Source organism: Myiozetetes cayanensis, unplaced genomic scaffold (genome assembly GCF_022539395.1).
Source record: "Myiozetetes cayanensis isolate MyiCay16 unplaced genomic scaffold, myiCay2020 scf2-11, whole genome shotgun sequence".
Classification (NCBI taxonomy): domain Eukaryota; kingdom Metazoa; phylum Chordata; class Aves; order Passeriformes; family Tyrannidae; genus Myiozetetes; species Myiozetetes cayanensis.
In genome coordinates, this window is record NW_026087411.1 from 94,678,070 (window position 1) to 94,698,611 (window position 20,542).

At 39.1% G+C, this 20,542-nt stretch overlaps 1 protein-coding gene across 26 annotated transcripts in view; it reads right to left on the bottom strand.

Moving 5' to 3' along the window:
• The window catches only part of DLGAP2 (DLG associated protein 2), a 448,813-nt gene that overhangs the window by 243,917 nt on the left and 184,354 nt on the right, over nt 1-20,542 (bottom strand). The window contains exon 1 of one of the 26 annotated variants that reach the window (XM_050315354.1): nt 12,796-12,826. The exons of the other annotated variants lie outside the window; for them this stretch is intronic. The gene's annotated coding sequence lies outside the window, so the exon portion shown is untranslated. Of the gene's footprint in view, nt 1-12,795; nt 12,827-20,542 lie in introns of those variants that run through there. 26 annotated transcript variants of the gene reach the window in all.

Below are 20,542 nucleotides of genomic sequence, written 5' to 3' on the forward strand. Positions count from 1 at the left end.
TTTTCACTCCTTTCTCCTTCTTTGTTCTCATATAGGAATGAGATTTCAAAAGCATCTAAACAGAGCGGGGAGTTGACTTTAAAAACAAATTGAGGGAGGTAATTTGAAATACAAAGGGTGTACAAAAATATGGAACCATTGGAAGGGGAAGGGCAAGACTGTTGAATGAAGTCCTTCATATAAAGTCAGTAATATATATCAACTTAGAACAGCACAGATTGGAAGAAACATCCTGAGGTTGTTAGAGTTTATCCCTCAATGCAGAGCACTGCCAACTTCAAAGTAATATTAGGTTTCTCAAGGCATTGCCCACCTAAGTTTTGAAAATCCACTAGAAAGGAAAATTAACAGTCACTCTGGGCAACTGTTCCAGTGTTTGACCACCCGCACCACGAAGAGTTTATACCTCACATCTAATTGAAATTTCCCTTGCTGCAACATCTATCTGCTCCCTCTTGTCCTTACACTGTGGATGTCCATTTAGAGTCTGGCTCCATCTGGCTGTAATGACCCATTAAACAGCTGAGGACAGCAATTAGCTCTGTTCTCCTCTCAGCTTTCTCTTCTTCAGGCTGAACAAATTCAGGTCTCTTCAGTGTCTCCTTGTGTATCATAAGCTTCAGTATCCTGCCCCTCTTTGTGGCCATTCCCTGGACATACTCCAATTTGCCTGTATCTTTTTTATACTGGGAGGGGGGGTGGGGGGCAAGGGCTAGAACTGGGCCCTACTCCAATTGCAGTACTTGAAGTGCCAAAAAGAGGGGAATGATCACCAAATTTAACCTACTAGTTGTACAGATGCAGTCCAGTGTGCATTCAGCTTTCATTGCTGCAGATACACTTCTGAGGTCCTAATGAGAGTGCATTCAAACACAAAAAGACTGTGATACACAACTAAAGGTTTGACCTGGTGCAGTCCCAAACATGTAGTGATGTTAAATGAATACTTGAGGAGGTTACAGCAGCAAATTCTGATGTGCCAGGCAGTATCTACCAACAGCAGCTCAAGGTCTGATTGGTTATATTTTTGCACTGTCCTGAGAAAGAATCCACTACAGGTTCCTTCTTAAATACAAGCCGGGGGAACAAAGTTTGTTTACAAGAGCACTGAGCTGTAAGGATCTCTGTCTTGACCAGTCTTTCAGATCTGATGACATTTCTAAATATATCTGCATATCTCAGGAGCAGAGATTTCATATAGTCTGTGCTCTCCATCAGAAATGCTGCCTTCAGAAGAGAGTGAGCAAATACACACAAAATACAAATTTAGTGTGAAACGCTAAACCTGATTTTAAGAAATTAAACCAAAATTTGTTTATGCTATATAGCATCTGTTGCCAATCAAATAAATGTTAATAAAACTAATCTGGAGAAATTTAAAAGTGAACTTACAGAAAATATCCTTTCTTTTCCATCTTGAATATTCTCAGGGGAAAAAAAAAAGTCTGTTGTGATAATGATTTCAAACACTTCCATCTCACTGGATGATAATTGTGACCTCTATCATAACCACGACGAAGGCACAAAGAGGTCATTGCAGGACTCAGACCTAAGCTCAAAATAACAAGTGCTTAACTTCAGCTTTTACAATGGAAATTAAAGATTTATTTAGGGCAATGGAAACTTTCTGATGAGCTAAACAGGGAAAGAAAAAAAAGTGCTGTTTTCTGTAAAACAACTATTAACTTCAGCTTCAAGCACTTAACTTGTTCTGGTGAAGTACTAATCCTGACCCCTAGGCTAGAACAAAGTGTAAAACTGAGTACATCTGGAAACTTTTTATTCATGGTTTTCCATAGTGAACATTTCCTTATCAACATTCATAAACAAAACCAGCCCAAAATTCCAGTTGCAACTAAATGAACATTAATCAGAACTATCGATAAATCCATCAGCAAGAAGTTGTAGAATTGGAATAAAGAAACAGGAGTTGAGAGTGCAAAAAATATTTCTTTAAGCTAAAAGTGAGATATGGAACTAAATGACTGAAAAATAGTCTACTCTTTCTGCAGAAACCCTCATTAATTCAACTTTTAATAGCCAAAAGCAAAGTTCTAGCAGCAGATTTAAAAATCACTATTTCTTTTTAACTATTTCTGAGTCTCTTTGCTTTCTTCAGTGCCTCACATACACAGCAACGTGTACCTCTTCCAGCCAGCATCACCTTTTATATTACTGCAGCAAGCTGGCTTTCACTGCCACTGATTTGACCTTCACTTCCTTTATGCTTTTGCAATGGTCTGGTGATTTCTTTAATAGCTGGCTACAAGGAAGTCCAGATCTGCAGTATTAGGAGTCTATCCACAAGCACTGAAAGGTCAAAATACAAATTGTTAACATGCACTATGCCATCATTGTAACTGCTAAGTATCACAGATCTCTATATGTTGCTTAGAAACTTCAGGGACCCTGAAATGCAAACACCAAAATTCACACAGGATGCTTTTGTGTGAATTTTAAAACATTCACCAAAATTAGAATCTCAGCACAAGCCTTGCAAGTATTTCAGACACTGTTATTAAGATATTAAAACCCTCATAAAATTCTCAAGATTAAATCAATGTACAATATACTCGGTTAACTAAGTACAAATCACTGGCATTATCATCACTGAAGCAAACTTCAATTGACCAATCTAGCCTAAGGGCAGGATACTGCTAATAGTCCCATCTGAATTTTATTGCCTTTTGGAAAATAAACGTTTTGTTGTGTCAAATATAAGATGGAGTTGTATAACTACACATCCCTTTTGAGACAATGAAAAAGCAGAAGTCCAGAAAATACACCAGTCCATATTAAATGCCCATAATTCCTCAGATTAGTCAACTGAGTTTAAAGCAGTATCAGTTTCTCCCTAATCTTTAGAATCACCTCTTTTCCCCTTCCAAATTCATTAAATAAAATTTCTATTGAAACTGTCTCTTTCAATTTTGGAATAATAAGCAGCGTTCTCTAATTTCTAATGAGATACTGGAAGCACATTTACATACAAAAATGAAAAATCACAGACTGAGTAGTTTCTCTTTATGAGAAAGTGTTCAAAGTCTATGCCAAGAAACTGCCACCCTTGGTTTGTTTTCCTGACACAATATTTAAAATGGAAAAAATTGCTTAAATCATGAGAAGTTTGTTGTTAATGCATCCTTTTCTCTTAGATAACCATACTAAACACTGCTGACTGACCCCTAAACAGTCACCTAAGTAAGGTTATCTGCAGGACTGCCCATGAATTTAGAAATTGTAAAGACACAACACTATCTTTCCACAACTTTACTGACCTCCATCAAATTATCTGCAAGATGTAACTAAGCAACAAATTTCTGAAAATTTAAAACTAAGGAGATCATTATTAGCAAGGAAATAATATTGAATTACTTGCAGGAGACAAGTAATGAAAAAGTTATGATCCAACTTTGAACAGTCAAATGCTAAATAATTATACACAAGTTAGTCATAAATAAATATAATAAATGACTAGTTTATAATGCTAAATTCTCTTAATCACAGAAACACCACTGACTTACTAATCAACAAAAAACAGACACACACAGGTGTGAAATGAGTTGTCTGTCCGATTTAATACTTCACCCTTAGGAAAAAAAAAGAACAGAATGATTTATCATAGTTATTTTTCAGCACTATTTATCCAAGTTTTCTCACTTAAAACATTTTAGTTATTGGATGATATAATTAGACAAGTGCTGTTTGACTTCAAAACAAATTGTATCTTAGGAGTGGTTGAAAAGCAGTAAACCATAACATTGGCTAAGATGGAGTGTAAACATAAGCAAGTAACCCTGTATATAATTTTTCATTAATATTTCAGGCCCTTTACATAACTATACAGCCTTCATGAACTAATTGTATGATGAAATAGTAATGACATAATTCTGTTAGCTTTAGAAATGCTTTGTCTTATACAAAGTTTTACAGTTTAAGTTGTATAGCCTAGCTTCATGATTTCCATAGTAATCCAGCAAAAATTAATCTAATTATCTCAACTAGCCAAAGGAATCTAAAAGCTTTGAAAATATTCATAAAACTTTTCTACACATATTTTTTATTTTTCCATGTTCTGAAGGCACGCAAGATTTTCTCTAGGGTTGTAATTTTAATTTCATCTGGTTCCATAGCATTAAAATAAATAACTAATCAAATGATTTTTCACAACAATAAATTCTGGACAGGAAATTATGTGCTTTCACATAATTAGATGGTATGCAAAACCTACAAAAAATGAACACCTAAGTAACAACACTGATTTCAGCAGAACAAAGTACTCTTTTATATATTTTTCTAAAATGTGCCTGCTTTGGAGTTGGCCCCGATTAGGAGATCCTCAAATTCTCATACAATACAGAAAAGGAAATTTAAGGATATGTATTCCATCCTCTTCACCCTAATTTCTGTCAATTGAGATCACTATATATATATCTATAATGGCAATGCAGCATGAATAAATTATTAACGTTGTAAAAGACAAGTATTCATATGAAAAAAATAAATTAAATTTGAGAGGGGAGAAGAAATAATCTCTCAAACAAAGCCTTAGGTAAATCCCCAAGCTAGCTTTTCCTCATACTACAGGCACTGAATGCAATGCTTACAATTACCATTCAACTGAAATTTCTTTTAGTTGAGCAGAAAAATGGAGATTAATGGCATCTTGCTATTGAAAAAATAATTAGGAATACAAACTGGTAGCCCTGAGGAAATTCAGGTGTTTTTGAAACTGTTCCTCAGCTTGTTATTCCAGCTAACTAGAAGGCCAAAGTCTGCTTTTAAAAACTCCTTTGAAAAGGATACTATTATTGCTGATGCACAAGACCAAATGTTGCAATAAATCTGTATCCTATGGCTTCATTTCCTTGCCACAATATCTTAGTTACACTGCTCAAACTAACAACTTACAAGGGTTATGCTTATATGAAACATTTTTTCCACAGTGTAAATAAACAGTTCTATATAGTTGTCATGGTAGGTCTCTGTCCTATAATAGCTTAATAGCTCCAAAAATCCAATTCAGCTAATTTGGAAATAAGAGTCCATCATGAAAGAAAGATTTTCCTATATAGAGTTTAGCAAAAGAGACACAAATATACAAACAGGAACAAAGGATAAGAATGAATTTTGTGAGACAGACCTTGGTAAGAATCTAGGAGTAAAGAGATCAACTCACAAAATAACCATATTTTTTCACCAAGGAAGGTGATAAGTATCAGGAAGTAACAAACATCACAGAATCTAAGTGCAAGGCTGAAAAAGTACCTACACCCAAATGATAAACAGAAATATTGAGAAGATGAGAAAAAGAATCAACAGACCCAGAGAAAGAAGAAAAGATACATATGAGAACTCAAGTGTTGTTGGTTTGGGTGTTTTCTAATGCTGTAAGCATTGATATTGGAAACATCTGCAGACATTCACATATGCATAGCCATAAATGACTGTTCAGTTCATGTTTATTGAAACATTGAAGCTCTTTGGAAGTGCTACTAACTTCATGTGAATTCCCCAGAGAGAGTACAAGCACAGCATAGTGAAATGAAACACTCATTCACAGTAGGAGCATGGTCTAATTGTGGGATATGCAGCATCAATACTGCATATGAAAATTGAGAGAAGTGTGACTCAGATGTTTATTTTTTGAAAGATGGGGAACTTAAAATACATAACAGTAGGATGTGAAAGATCAGGATCTGGGTGTGTATCAGCATTGCTCAGCCAAAATCAAAGAAATCTCACTTTTTTCTGCCAATTATTTGGCCCAAGATCTTCCAATCTGTGGGTAATAACACAACTGGAGACAGAGACAGTAATTAGGAGAATGCAATAGGATTCAAAAGGTTTTCCATTATTTTTTGTGACTGAATGAGCAGATGGCAAATGCAGCTTAACACAGAAAAAAATGTGAGATAATTAGCAGGGAAACCAAACACCAAGTTAGAGAATACGTACTAAATGGAAATCTCATCTAGGAAGCTAATCAAGAGAGGAATTTGGGGGTTACTATGAAAAATAATTAAAACCATCAAATAATTTCACAGCTGCTGGAAAAGAAGGCAAAGATGACAGCAGGTTACATTAATAGATAGAGACACCACAAAGTAAAGCGCTATTATTAGTGTTCAAGGCATTTGTTAAAAAGCATCTAGAATACTCCACCTGGTTCTGGCAGGCGTGGGAGTGTGCAGCAAGGCAGTGCATTACTGATAAAAATTTGGTGTGCTAGTGGTACTCCCTAAACACCAGACTTCCAGGGCTGTTGAGAGTGAGCCTCTCCCAGTCTTATTCATGATGTGACAAACTCCACCCAAACCTAGGTAGGATATTTTTTATATATTTGATATATTCCTGGCAATATCATTTACACTTGTCTTTATTCCTGCTGTTTACCTCCTTGAAATATTTATAGAAAGCAATCACATCCCTTCTTGGCCTTCCCCTTGCTGTGTAAAACTCGTCAAGCCATTATATTTTCTCTTGTAAAGTAAGCATTCCTCTTTCTTGGTCACCACAGAAGCCCTATAAGCTCAATTGCTCACTGCTATTCCAGCTCAGATTTCTGCTCTGTGAACTGTCTCTGTGTTTGCAAAAATCACTTCTGACATCAATATCTATGTTAGCAAGAGAGGAGCCCAAGGGAAGGGATATGTTTAGCTGTCACAGTAGCCAACAAGGTGGTCCAAATGACTATTGGGAACAAATCCAGAAGGTAAGGGCAACGCAAGAGCTCAGACCTATCCATGTAAATCAAAGTACCTGGACCTGGCTAAGAAAAGAGGTAGATGTGTATGGAGCTTAGGTGTGACCCATGGGAGAAGTGGAGGTGGAAAGGTTCGAATCAGAGGTCTGGTAGTTTCTGGGTTGAACAGGGAGTCTGGGGTAGAAACCAGGACCAGGACTGGGGACAGGGCTTAGAGGGAGTAGGATCACTGTGAGAGAAAAGATATGTGACTATGGTCATGGGTAGGGGAAGTCACTTGAGTGATCCGAGAAGGGTGTACTGTAGGTAATGTCCAGATGGACTGGGAAGAACAAGGCTACTTTAGAGAAAATTCAGAAATACTGAGGAGGTTCTAGAACAGTGTTGGCACCATTAATTTGGACTCCATCTGTGGACAAGGACACACACATGCAAGCTGCTCTCTTGCTCTCACTTCATTCTCCTTTTACATTTTGTTTCAATAAGGAGTTTAAATACATGGGACTGAACTGTCCATCCATTTGGCAGTTCTCTGGCTCTCCTATGCACTATTCCCACCACCTTCACCCTGTTCTGCATTTCAGCAGGGAGCTTGACACCTAGAAGACAAGCTGTTAAGAGATCTGAGAATATTGGCATCTGGAAAGAGGAAACAAAAACCCAACATAAGACCCCTCTTGGAAAAGGCAGCCATACAAACTCAGCAACTATCAGATTCATTCGATCTCTCAATCAGCACACGTATTATGTTGAAATCAGCTATTATACAAGCTGCTCCTTCCCCAGCAGCTGGGATTTAGGGGACATGGGAGAGAGCCAAGCATACTGTGAACAGGGAGGCTTAGCAGATGTTACAGAGGAAGTAAAGATATTACTTGGGGTGGGAGGAAGGTTATTTATAAGGAAAAAGAGGAGAGAGAACCAGGCTACTGCAACACAGGAACATAGGTCATGAATCTATAAGATAGATTCATTAGTTCCAGCACTAATTAAACAACTTGGTTGCTTTTCAAACACAACGTGGTATTGAAATGTTCAGCATAAACCTAATTTTGAACTAGTAAATTAAAACAAGTCACCAAAGCCACTATTTTCAGCAGAAGAATTTTAAGACAATGGCTGATATATATTAGGTATTAATTACAGTTTGATCCAAGAACAGAAGACATAAATGTTGTCTTTGACTGTATCCCTTAAGTTTGCAGAGAATTAGTGATCTCAAAGTACTTTTTAACCAGTGTTGAAAAAGCATAGTAAACTGAACAGAGAATCTCTAAATTACTGTTCTTAGAATATTTCCCTAGAGCTTAACTGTCCTTTGGAGTACTTTCAACCCATATCTTCAAGAAAAAATTAGATCTTTACTATACATTTTTGTATGCAAACCATATCTTTCTTATTCCTTTACCTGCTTCCTCTTTTCTACCTGGTAGGTGGGAAAAGTGCAGCCTTATCTGTATGGCAATACAACCATAAATTTATATTTACTGAGTAAATGGTACTTTGTTTCTGTTATTGTCAGTCATCTGATAGTACTTCACTGGAGCAACAGGAATGAAACTGCCTCTGAGACAGATTTCATCCACATGATGCATCTAGGTTCATGTACTTGCATGGAATCACATTGTCATTTTTCCCTGGGAATAAATAACATATTTATTGTACAGATTAAGACTCCTTTAAAGTAACATTCTAATTCTCTGATATCTTATATACTTACTATCACTTACAAGGTAGATTATTTAACGTAAATCATAATTTCTAACCAATGGTAGTTCACAGTTCCTGAGAAAACATACTGCAGTCATTTTAGCCAGTAAGTTGGCTTCATCTGGGGCCCAACTAAAATGCCTCTATGCAAATGCACACACCTTGTCGAATAAACAAGAGGATTAAAGATGTGTGTGCACCTGCAGGGCTGTGATCTTATTGGGATCACATGGTGATGTAGTGGGATGGCTTCTGTGATTAGAATGCTGGAATGGAAGGATACAGGCTTTTTAGGAAGGACAGTCAAGGGAGATGAGGAGGGACTATCACTGTTCATGTCAATGACCAGCTGGAGTGCATGAAGCTCCACTTGGGGATGGATGAGGAGCCAATCAAGAATTTTGGTTCAGAATTATAGTGGGGATCTGCTACAGGCCACCCAACAAGGAAGACCAAGCAGATGAGGCTTTCTGTACACAGATTGGAGCAGAGCCATATTCACAAGCCCTGGTCTTCATGGGGTACTGCAACCACATGATACCTGCTAGAGCAACAACACCGCAGGGCACAAGAAAACTTGGAGGTTCCTGGAATGTGCAGATGGTAACACCCTTTGACAAGTGATAGAGAAGCCAGTAAGCAGAGGCTGCTGTGCTGGAACTTGTTCTCACCAAGAAGAAGGGGCTGGTGGGGAATGTGGAGCTCGAGGGCAGCCTTGGATGCAGTGACTATGACATGGCTGAGTTCAAGATCCTTAGGACAGTGAGAAGAGTGCACAGCAAGCTCACTACCATGGACTTCAGGACAGCAGACTTTGGCCTCTTCAGTGATCTGGTTGGTAGAGCATGGATACCAAGGGATAAAGCACTGGAGGAAAGAGGGGCCCAAAAACCTGCTTATTATTCAAGGATCACCTCTTCCGAGCTCAGTAGGGATGCAACTCAACAAACAGGAAGTCAGGCAAAAACACCAAGAGGGCTGTGTGGATGAACAAGGAACTCCTGGACAAACTCAGAACACAAAAAGGAAGCCTACAGAGGATAGAAGCAGGGACAGGCAGTCTGGGACAAATACAGAAAAATTGTCTGAGCAGCCAGGGTTCAGTAAAGAAAGTGAAAGCCCTGATAGGATTAAATCTGGCAAGTGATGTCAAGGGCAAGAAGAAAAGCTTCTATAGATACACCGGTGATAAAAGGGAGACTATGGAAAATGTGGGTCCTCTCAGGCAGGTTACAGGAGACCTGGTTACCCAGGACATGGAGAAGGCTGAAGTACTCAATTACTTTTTTGCCTCAGTCTTCACCAGCAAGTGCTCCAGCCGCACTGCCTGAGTCACAGAAGGTAAAGGCAAGGACTGAGAGAATGAAGAACTGTCCACTGGAGGAGAAGATCAGGCTCAAGATCATCTAAGGAAGCCGAAGGTGCACAAGTCCATGGGACCTGATGAGATGGATCTGTGGGCCTGATGGTGTTACAGCATTGGTGAATGAGGGAAGAGCAACTGATGTTATCTAACTGAACCTGTGCAACACATTTGACACTGTCTCATGTGACATCCTTATCTCTAAACTGGAGAGACATGGATTTGGTAGATGTGACAACTGACAAGTGATGTTCTTCAGGGGTTGGTATGGGGACTGGTGCTATTTAATATCTTTGTTGGAGTGAGGACAGTGGATTGAGTGCACCCTCAGCATGTTTGGACCCTGAAAGTAGATCAGTTGGTTAGAGCTTGGTGCTAACATCAAGGTGTCAGGTTCAATTCCTTAAGAGTTGGATTAAGTGATCCTTGTGGGTCCCTCCAACTCAGAATATTCTGTAAAATCTATTAAGTTTGCTGATGACACCAAGTTGCGTGGTGCCATCCACACACTGGAGGGAAGAGATGTCATCCAGAGGGACTTCGAGAGGTGGTCCTGTGGGAACCTCATGAGGCTCAACAAGGTCCTGCACCTGGGTTGGGGCAATCCCAAGCACAAATACAGGTGGGGTGGAGAATGTATTGAGACCAGTCATGAGGAGAAGGACTTGGGCATGTTGGTAACAAGAAGCTCAGCATGACCCAGCAATGTCCACCTGCAGCCCCAAAAGTCAGCTGTATCTGGGCTGCATCAAAAGAATTGTGGCCAGCAGCTCAGGGGGGTGATTCTTCCCCTCTACTCCACTCTGATGAGACCCTACCTGGAGTGTTGTGTCCAGCTCTGGGGCCCCCAGCATAGGAAAGACAGGGATGTGTGGAGCAAGTCAAGAGGAGTGCCACAAAAACCATCAGAGGTCTGGAGCACCTCTCCTATTAACACAGGCTGAGAGAACAGGGATTGCTCAACCTGGAGAAAACTCAACCTGGTTTAAAAATCTACCCCTAAAAGAGAGTAGGTTTAGATTAGATATTAGGAAGAAATTCTATATTGTGAGGGTGGTGAGGCACTGGAACAGGTTGCCCAGAGAAGCTGGAGGTGTTCAGTGGATGGGGCTTTAAGCAACCCAGTCTAGTGGAAAGTGTCCCTACCCATGGCAGGGTGAGTGGAACTAGAGGACCTCTAAGGTCCTTTCCAACCCAAACCATTCTATGATTCTATAGTAAGAACAAACATCCCTGAATGGGAAAAGCCCTATACAGGAAACCTGTTCAATAAGAGCACAGATACAAGGAAGGACCCTCTAAAATTTCTTCAAACAACACCAGTTCATGCAGTTGAATGTCTACTACAAAGAAAAGTATTCCAGCCTGGCACAACTCTGAAACATGGCTGAACTAGCTTGGTACAGAAATCATTCCTTTTCATTAGGTAAAGGTCAACAATTTCAGAATCTGGTAGTTTTCTTTATTTTTTCTTATTCTTTCCCCAGCCATGGCATATGTAATAAGCATTCACAGAAATCAACTTTCAGTGAAGGTACAGACATAAGGAAACCTGAAATATGTTAAATACTATTAAAGCAAATTCATGTTTTTACCATCCACCAAGAAGGTTCCTAAATATTAGTGATATTTTTATTACTGTTTCTATTGCAACCTTGCTCTGTCACTTTTGTAAAGAATTTTCTGAGGTAGAAAATGAGGAGCAGGAAATGAACTTGTGCCTCTTTAATTAAAAAAAATAAACTGCAAAAGGCTGTTGCAATTTGTTATGTCTCACCTTTCAGCCCTTAGTCTAGATAAGTGCTGGCTACTTTTCTGCTAGTCATTCAAAACTGTCACTCTTTCTCTCACAAAACAGCAGTCAGCCAGTCTGGCTTAATATAAAAGTTCACATAAAAAAGGGCTGCATTTTCCTTTCTCTAAGAAGCTGGAGAAAAGAGCACTGTGTGCGAACAGTTAGGTATGTTTTACAAAACTCTGGTGCATTTAAAATCTAATCATAAAACAATGCCTTGTGCTCAAAGGTTTTTATAAGTGCTTCCACTGTTTTGTCTCCAGTGGGTACCATCAAGCGTTTTTATTTTTTTATGTTGACAGTTTACTGTTCAACAAGTAGTTAGAGAAAGGACTGTGATTTTTCTGAATGTGAACAAGTGGCCATTGGGGGATACAAACGTTATGCTCATGTGCGTAAGGGTCAGACTGCCCTAACATACGTTTTCACAGAGAACTAAAAAAAATAAAATGTTTCAATAAGTGATACTTCACTGAAAACCTGTACATAAGCTAGGTAGGGCATGACCATGTCTTAAGGAAAATACTGGAAAGCAAAATTCCTTCCTTAGTTTCGTGTTATCAGTGGTGGTTACTTACTTCTAAATTCATAGACTAAATAAAGTCAAAAACACTGTACAGGCCTAAGAAATAAATTATTAGTAGTTATATTAATGTTAATTATTAAAGTTACATAAGGGCTTCTTGCTGTTTGAATAAAGGCTGGTTCTCAAATCTACCCACTTTGCCTCTGTCTTTAGTGCCATTTTTTCATTTCTGAAGAGGCACGAAGAAAGCTGCTGTGCTGTCTAGCAGCGTATGCTTCAGGTAAGGTGGTTGGGAGGGCAGGTTCCAGAAAATTAACTTCACAGTCCTATTTGCTGAAAAATCACAGCCTTCTACAAGAGTAATCTTATTAAAATTATTTGTTTGATCTGTCATTATAAAAGCTAATAATACTGCTACAAATACTGCTACAAATCATCTGAGAGGACATTAATATATTAGATTTCAGTAGCTGAGAAATAAAGAAGGCTTTTATAAAAAAGGAATCATGATATTCAAGTTTTGTTAAAATGGCATAAAGAATGGTCTTTAAATTACATTAGGTTTGCAGGAAAATTGACAGGTGCTACTGGATAAGTTTCATAACCCCACCTCAGATTCCTGCTAGTTACCAGAGCACTACTGGACAAGAAATCTATTCATTCAAAATATTTCAACTTTAATATAACCTACTCACTTTCCCCTCCTCTGAAGTGTTCATGTAATGATCTTCCATTCACTGTTCATGCTACCTGGAGGAATAATGCAGTTGTTCAAATACCTGGAGACAACAGCATAGGCAAGACAAATTTCCCCTGCCCTGTGCTTGCACTGTGCACACAGAATAACGCACTCCTAGAATCATTTAGGCTGGAAAAGACCTCTCATTATCAAGTCCAACTGTTAACCCAGAACTACACCATTTCTCCCTTGTTCTAAGGTTCAGCACTGTATATGCCACTACACACATGCTGTTCTTTGTGCTTCCATATAGAAATTATTGTAACAGAGCTACCCTTGCCTCCCATCACAGAATCCTACAATCTCTTAAGCTGGAAACGACCTTTAAGATCATGCATTCCAACAGTTAATCTAACACTGCCAAGTCTCTAATCATGTTCCTAAGAGTCACATGTACACATCCTTTAAATACTTTCAGGCATGGTGACTCCAGCACTTCTCTGGACAGCTTGTTCTAATGCTCAACAACCCTTTAGTTGGAGAAATTTTTCCTAATATTTAATTTAAGCCTCCCCTGGTGCAACTTGAGGCCTTTCCTCTCATCCTATTCCTTGCTACTTGGAAGAAGAAATTGACCCCCACCCCACTCCAACGCCCTTTCAGTTGTAGAAAGCAATAAGGTCCACCCTGAGCCTCCTTTTTTCCAGTCCAAACAATCCCAGCTCCCTCAGCTGCTCCTCATCAGACTTGTGCTCCAGACCATTCACTGGCTTCACTGCCTTTCTCTGGACATGCTCCATCCCCTCAATGTCTTTCATGTAGTGAGGGGCCCAAAACTGAGCACAGGATTCCAGGTGCAGCCCCACCAGTGCTGAGCACAGGGGGACAATCCCTGCCCTGGTCCTGCTGGCCAGACTATTGCTGATCCAGGCCAGGATGCCATTGGCCTTCTTGGCCACCCAGGCACACTGCTGGCTCATGTACAAGTGCTATCGACCAGCACTCCCAGGTCCTTTTCTGCTGGGCAGCTTTCCAGCCACTCTTCCCCAAGCCTGTAGCACTGCATGGGGTTGTTGTGACCCAAGGCAGGACCTGGCATTTTGCCTTGTTTAACCTCATACAATCGATCGTAGCACATCAATCCAGCAAGTCCAGATCCGTCTGTAGAACCTTCCTGATCTCCACCAGATCAACTTCCACCCAACTATGTGACCTGCAAACTGACTGAGGGTGCACTTGATCCCATTGCCTGGATCACTAATAAACACATTATACAGGAATGACCCTAACACTGAGCTCTGGGTAACATCACTCATGACCAGCTGCCAGCTGGATGTAACTCCATTCACCACCACTCTCTGGGTTCAGCCATTTATCATTTACTTTTACCTGGCAAACAGTGCACCTGTCCAAGGCACAAGCAGCCAGTTTCTTCAAGAAAATACTGTGGGAAACGGTGTCAAAGGCTTTACTAAAGTCCAGTCTCAAGATGATTTACTTCATGACCTTCCCCAGCATCAAGGTCAGACTGACAGGCCTGTAGTTCCCCAAATTCTCCTTCCAATCCTTCTTATAGATGGATGTCACACATCTGCAAGATTCCAGTCCACTGGGAGCTCCCCAGTTAGCTGGGGCTGCTGGCTAACTGGAAAGTGGCTTCACAAGCTCTTCTGCCAGCTCCCTCAGTACCCCTTGGGTGGATCACATCCAGTCTCATACACTTGAGTGTGTCTAAGTTGTGTAGCAGTTTGCCAGCCATTTCCCCTTGGAATATGGAGGCTTCATTCTGGTCCCCATCCCTGTCTTCCAGCTCAGGTACCTGGAGAACAACCGGCCTTACTGTAAAAGACTGAGGCAAAGAGAGCATTAAGAGCCTCAGCCTATTCCTCATCCTTTGCCACTGTTTCCCCTTGCATCAAATAAAGAACGGAGATTCTCCGAGCTACACAAAGCAACTGAGTTGCCCAAGCCTGGAAGGCATGAAGATATAAAAGACTATGACAGCAGCCACCACTGCCTCTCTCAGGTTGCAGAGGATGCAGTACAACCAGTTTTCTTTGATGCAAGGCATCATGTCAAACCTATCATGCCAGACAAGTGCTTTTAACAGCTGCAATTAAAATATACCACTGTCTCTAGAGAAATATAATTTTCCTTCCTGCAAGTGCATTTTTCTGCCATTCTCTCACTTTCTTTCCTCCCCCATATGACACAATCCTAAGGTCCAAAATGTAAAAATGAACGAGTGGCAGGCCTCACATTCAATATCTGCAATTCCCACTGAGCTAGCAAATGGCACTTCATGTTACTGGGAAGTGAACATTCCTCAGAGGATCCCAGCATATGTCTCACAAACCACACTAAAAACTGAGATTTTTTTTTTTTACTGCTATACAGAATGCCTTACATAATTTTAAGTCAGATCTTATACAGTTATAAGACAAAGGAGTATTAAAAAAAATTGTAATAAGTTTAATTAATGTATTACAAAGAATTTCAAAGAAGGAGATTCTTTTTGCATATATAGTCTACAAAGGAATATAACATCATATTTATGGTACAAATATGTAAAAATGTACTGACATTTCCTCATAAAAGCTGACATGAATATTCAGATATTTTATTCATAATATAAAAATTTTTCTCATAGCTTTTTCCAAGTATCATAGGAAGTTAGCCAGCAAAAATGAGGTGTTAATATAGATGTGAGAAACTGCATCTGTAGACATATCAAATCCATTTTTGTACATTGAAAAGGCAATGGTATATGGAGCTGTTGTGTTAACTGTAGTGCACTCTAAGAAAAAGTAAAAAATGTTTACTGTGTAAAATCAAAGACTAAAAAAGCAACTCTGTTTAAGATAAACTATGTCCTATCTTTTATTTTCTACTTCACTAATAAATTTCAGCAAGTCTTGTCTGTAACAGCAGAATTTGCTCTACCAAGTTGCAAAGAAAACAAGGAGAATTACTTGAATATCTACAGCTACTTAGAAAATTATCAGTGATTCATCCAGGTTGACTGTTGTTTAGAACAAACAGATAAAGAAGTCTTTAAAGGGTTATGAGAAAAGCAACTCCAGTGATGTATGAATAGGGAATGTATTCTTTTAAGAGCTAAAAGAAAATTATTTGAAGTGAAACATTGGATTAGATAAGAAAATTTTCTTTAGCCAATTGTTTTTATTTTTGTGAACACAGCACACTAGAGGACAATAGAAAGTTTCAGCTGGGATCTGCAGAAAAACAGTTCTAGAGAGCTGATATATACATACTACATTTACCCAAATGAATGACACAAAGATTGCCCGTCATAAGTGAAGTCAGTGAACATTACATGGAAAAGACATCAGAACAAAGGAGATAATTTGCACATGATGTTAGTTCTGCGAGAATAAGAGTGTTATTTTATCAGTGCAGAGTCAGAACAATAGAAATAATTTGCAGATAAAATTTGAAAGAAAAGCAAGGGGGAAAGCGGTATTTTTATCACAGATAAAGTCTAAAGTTTGTGATGACTGTTCCTGAAAGATTAGGATGATTCACTACGGAAAAAGGAAGCTAAATAAATAATTCATCTTCACCCGAAAACATGCCAGAGGAAATCCATGGGGATTTGAAATACATTGTTTCATAAGCAGGGGCTACATAAGTATTTTCCTTCCTTTTTTTTTTGGGTGGGGGAAGGTTTTGTTTTTTGTTTGTTTGATTGTTTGGAGTTTTGCTGTTGTTTGGTTTTGTTTTCAATTATGTCCTGACTCCTTACTTACCTTTTACTATATTCTAGGTTCTCTGTGTGCACACAGTCCCTCACGCAGCAATTCCTTCCATTCCTCTTTTACCTATATTTCACTAAACTCATCCCAGTCTTTCTCTCAGACTTCTGAACAGTTGCTGCCTGGCCATATGCCAGTACTGTGCACTGACTGGCCCATGGGCACACACCTATTGCTTCTGCAGCTGACTTTGGAGCTGAGACGGAAGTCCTTCTGTCAACTGGATCAAATCTGTGTCTCTTTCCCTTCCCTAGCTGCCTAACTGTAGTTACAAAACCCACAAATCTCCACTACTTTGAGATCAGTGAGACTGCAAGGGTTTTGTTAAGAAGTTCAGTCCATTCTTGCAGGAGTTCCCTCGCTGGCATTAGGGAGAGCATCCTGGTTCCCCCAGGCACTGAAGCCAGTCAGACTCCATCACAGACCCAGCAGCAAGAGATATGCTGTCCTGCCACAGACTGCACTGATCATGAACAAGCTGCTCAAGAGGTACTCCCAAACAGCTCCAAGTGATGACTTGCTTTACCTTTTACTCCTTTTTTTCCCCTCTTCCCAAGCTATTCCCATTTAGCACCCTCAATCCCTCCCAAATAAACTGCCCACTCTATTTTCCCTTTCCTCACTGGCTCTGGCTTTGCTGACTTTATACCCTTACTTGACGACTCTGATACAGCTGTCCCAGTACTTCCTGCCTTGGCCCTCAGTTCTGTTCAACTTTCATTACTTGTGGTGTCCTGCCATCTCTCACATGGCCATCTTATGAGCATCACCGAAGGAACAGGATAGGTTATCTACGTGTACATTGCTCCCACTTGGCTATCTGTAGCACTCTGCAGTTCCTCATGTCATTGTCTTGTCAGATGTGCAATAGCTCAGGATCTACACACATACCTTAGCCTTTTGAAGGGAAGATTTACAGACAGACAAACTAACTGTATGTGCATATTAGGCCTAAAACCCAGGAACAATGGCACCTTGCCCTGGTAAAATATAACAGCTGAGTAAAATCCATCCCAGTCCCAAGGGAAATGGAATCTCAAGAATCTCCATAAAGAACACAGAGATAAGTGACAGTACCTGATGGGAAGCAGAAAGAGATTTTAGCTGGGACTTGAGTAGCTGAATGAGGTATTGCTACTACAGTAGTATAAGAGTTAGTCGTTGCAAGAAGTCCACTGCTACTTTCAAAACACAGATTTACTTACTAAATACAAGTCTAATTAGAAATTAGACATTGCATAAGGCCATATGAGAAATAGTGAGAATAACAGAATTTCACCTGAATTTTCTTGTATGTGCCAGCTATTAGAGTACTAGTAAGGAAAACATAAAAGCATCTGAAAACATCATAGATATCACAGAGATACAGTGAAAGTGCTTTTTAATGAGCATAGGTAAGAAGGTGTTAATTACCTATACATACTTACTCTGAAATTTAGAAAGACCTAATTAGTAACTGAATGTTTAGGGTATATCTAGCAGGAGAAAACAGAGTCATTGCCAAGGAGTAGGTAGGGGTTTGGGGATTTTTTAAATTGTTTTTTACAACACGTAATTAATCAAATCTTTAATTTAAAAGTTCAGGAAGTTTCCAGAGGTGGTACTGGAGAGGAGCTGTTGTAGGTTTGTTTTTATAGTGGAATCAACCAGCAGCGTGGAGCTAATATGGGGTCATCGTGAAATGATGAGGTTTACTATATGAGAAAAAAAAGATTTGAAGTCCTTGTTCTGAGTTAAAAAGCAGAATAAAGAAGGAAAAAATAAACCTACAGTAAGATCTCTCAGTACGATAATGTAAAGGATAAATGAGCACCATGAGAGCTACTACCTACTGAGAGAAACTACACTGAATACAGAAAAGCAAACCCCTTTTGAAGTGTAGGTAGGAAAAATATGAAGACACCATTCTAACTGCATCAGTAGGGTATTTTAATGGCCTGAAAATAGAAACAGAATAATTATAGAAGTGGGAACAAAAGCACATAATTAATGATAATTATAATGGATAGTTTACCTGCCCCACACGGATGAAAATCAAAAGGCTGGGGTGCAAAATGTCTTTCAATTAGCTAGAGACACAAAATTCAGTGAGAAGAAAGTCTATAGATACATGAGTCAGTCATGAGAAGACAAAAGAAAGAAAGAGACCACTGTTTAATTGGACAGAAGACACAAATATGGATGATACACAGAGACGGCTAAGGTGTTCCATACTTCAGTTTTCATACACGGAAGAATTAATTATAATCAGCTACCAAGCAAATTGAAGTGCAAACAGCAGTGCAGGAAAAGAAAGGAAGCTGAAGAATATGTAGAAAAGGTAAACATATAAGGTTTCAGAGAATTAATCACTCTAGAGAACTTTTCTAACTAGCCAATGTAGTCTCAACAGAGAGATCACCTTCAAGTACACAGGGAGGAAGTAGCAGAAAAGCAAACACACCTCTTCTATCTATTGGGACAAAGAAAGGCTGAGGAAATAAGAAACATATTAAAATAAGTTTGAAAGTAAAAATATGGAAAAATATCCAAAAAACAAGCTATAAAAAAAATAAGACACTCTATAAGCAGCCAGTAAGAATTTGCCAAGCATAGTAAAGTCAGTGTCTGCCACCAGCAAGTATAAGAAAGAGTGTAATAGGGTTACTGATACTGCTGCAAATTTAATAAACAATCTTGCTAATTATAACCTGAATATAGCCACTACAACAGAGAACCACAACTTTGGGAAAAAAAATCCCAAAACTTCCTGCCATTATCAACTGTTAGTTGTCAAACCTGGAGTCACCAAGCTTGGAGAACACTTTCAGTGCTGGCCCAAATCTGGGACTATAAGGTATTTTCAACAATGATTTACACTATGTCAGAGGAACTGCATTCATATTGCTGAAGGGATAGAAAGCATTTTGCCAGACAGCATCAGAATTCAAAGTGATATTGACAAAGTTCAGTGTGGTCAAACTTGAGAGGACAAAATTCAACAGAGACCAGGCAAAGTACTGATATTAGAAAAGAACAATCATGTTCACCAACACAAAAAAGAATATATGGTTAGGGAAGAAGTGGCTGATAGTAATCTAGGTGTTAACAGTGATCACAAAGCAATCAGCAATGCCAATGGCATTTCAGAAAAAGGATGTACCGCTTTCTGGGCTGTGTCAGTAGGCAATGCCTTCAGACACGGTGTCAATCAATTCACTTCCCGAGCTGGTAGATCCCTCCAGAGATTATTATACCTTAAAAAGCAGGCTTTCCTTCCAGAACGCTATAAACTGGGGGGGGAAGCAACAACCAAAGCCAGTACATTTAAAGTGGTTTAACCAGCATGCAAGATGGAAAGAGTTGTTATACTACTAGCAAACTCATGTCAGGATGTTTCATGCAAACCCTCTTATGGGTAACTTTACCATGGCATATTCTGTAAAAAAATCTGTAATCAGTACACAGATTTTCATAGCAATTCATGTAATACAATACATTTCTCTGTTCTTCCTGATACCCCATTAGGGCAATGACCTCAAACTGAAAAAAAAGATGCCTAAGTATAAAAATGTAGCACCGCTGAAAAAATATTTGAATGAGGTCTATTTCACAATCAAACTAGAAAGCACATTACAATTTATTGTAGCCTTCTGTTTATCCTTTGAATAGTTGCAGGGGACATTGACCAGGGCATGTGTATTTATCCCTACAGGCCTCCTGTAGCTCTTAACAAGAGGCTTATTCTAAATGTTTCTATGCTTCATCTTCTTACTGTAGTAAAACAAACATCATGCTTCCTCATCAGAACAAAATGTAAAGACATTAATGATCATTATTCACCATAAGATAAAATATTGAGGTCTAGACTGTGGTATTTGCAAAGGTAATGGACTTCCCCATTACAGCAGGAGTACAAGTTGGATCTTGGCAATGATGACACGAGCTGTGGTCAAGAGCAGCCTTACAGAATTTTGTTAGGGTAACTGCTCAGTATGGTTATAATAA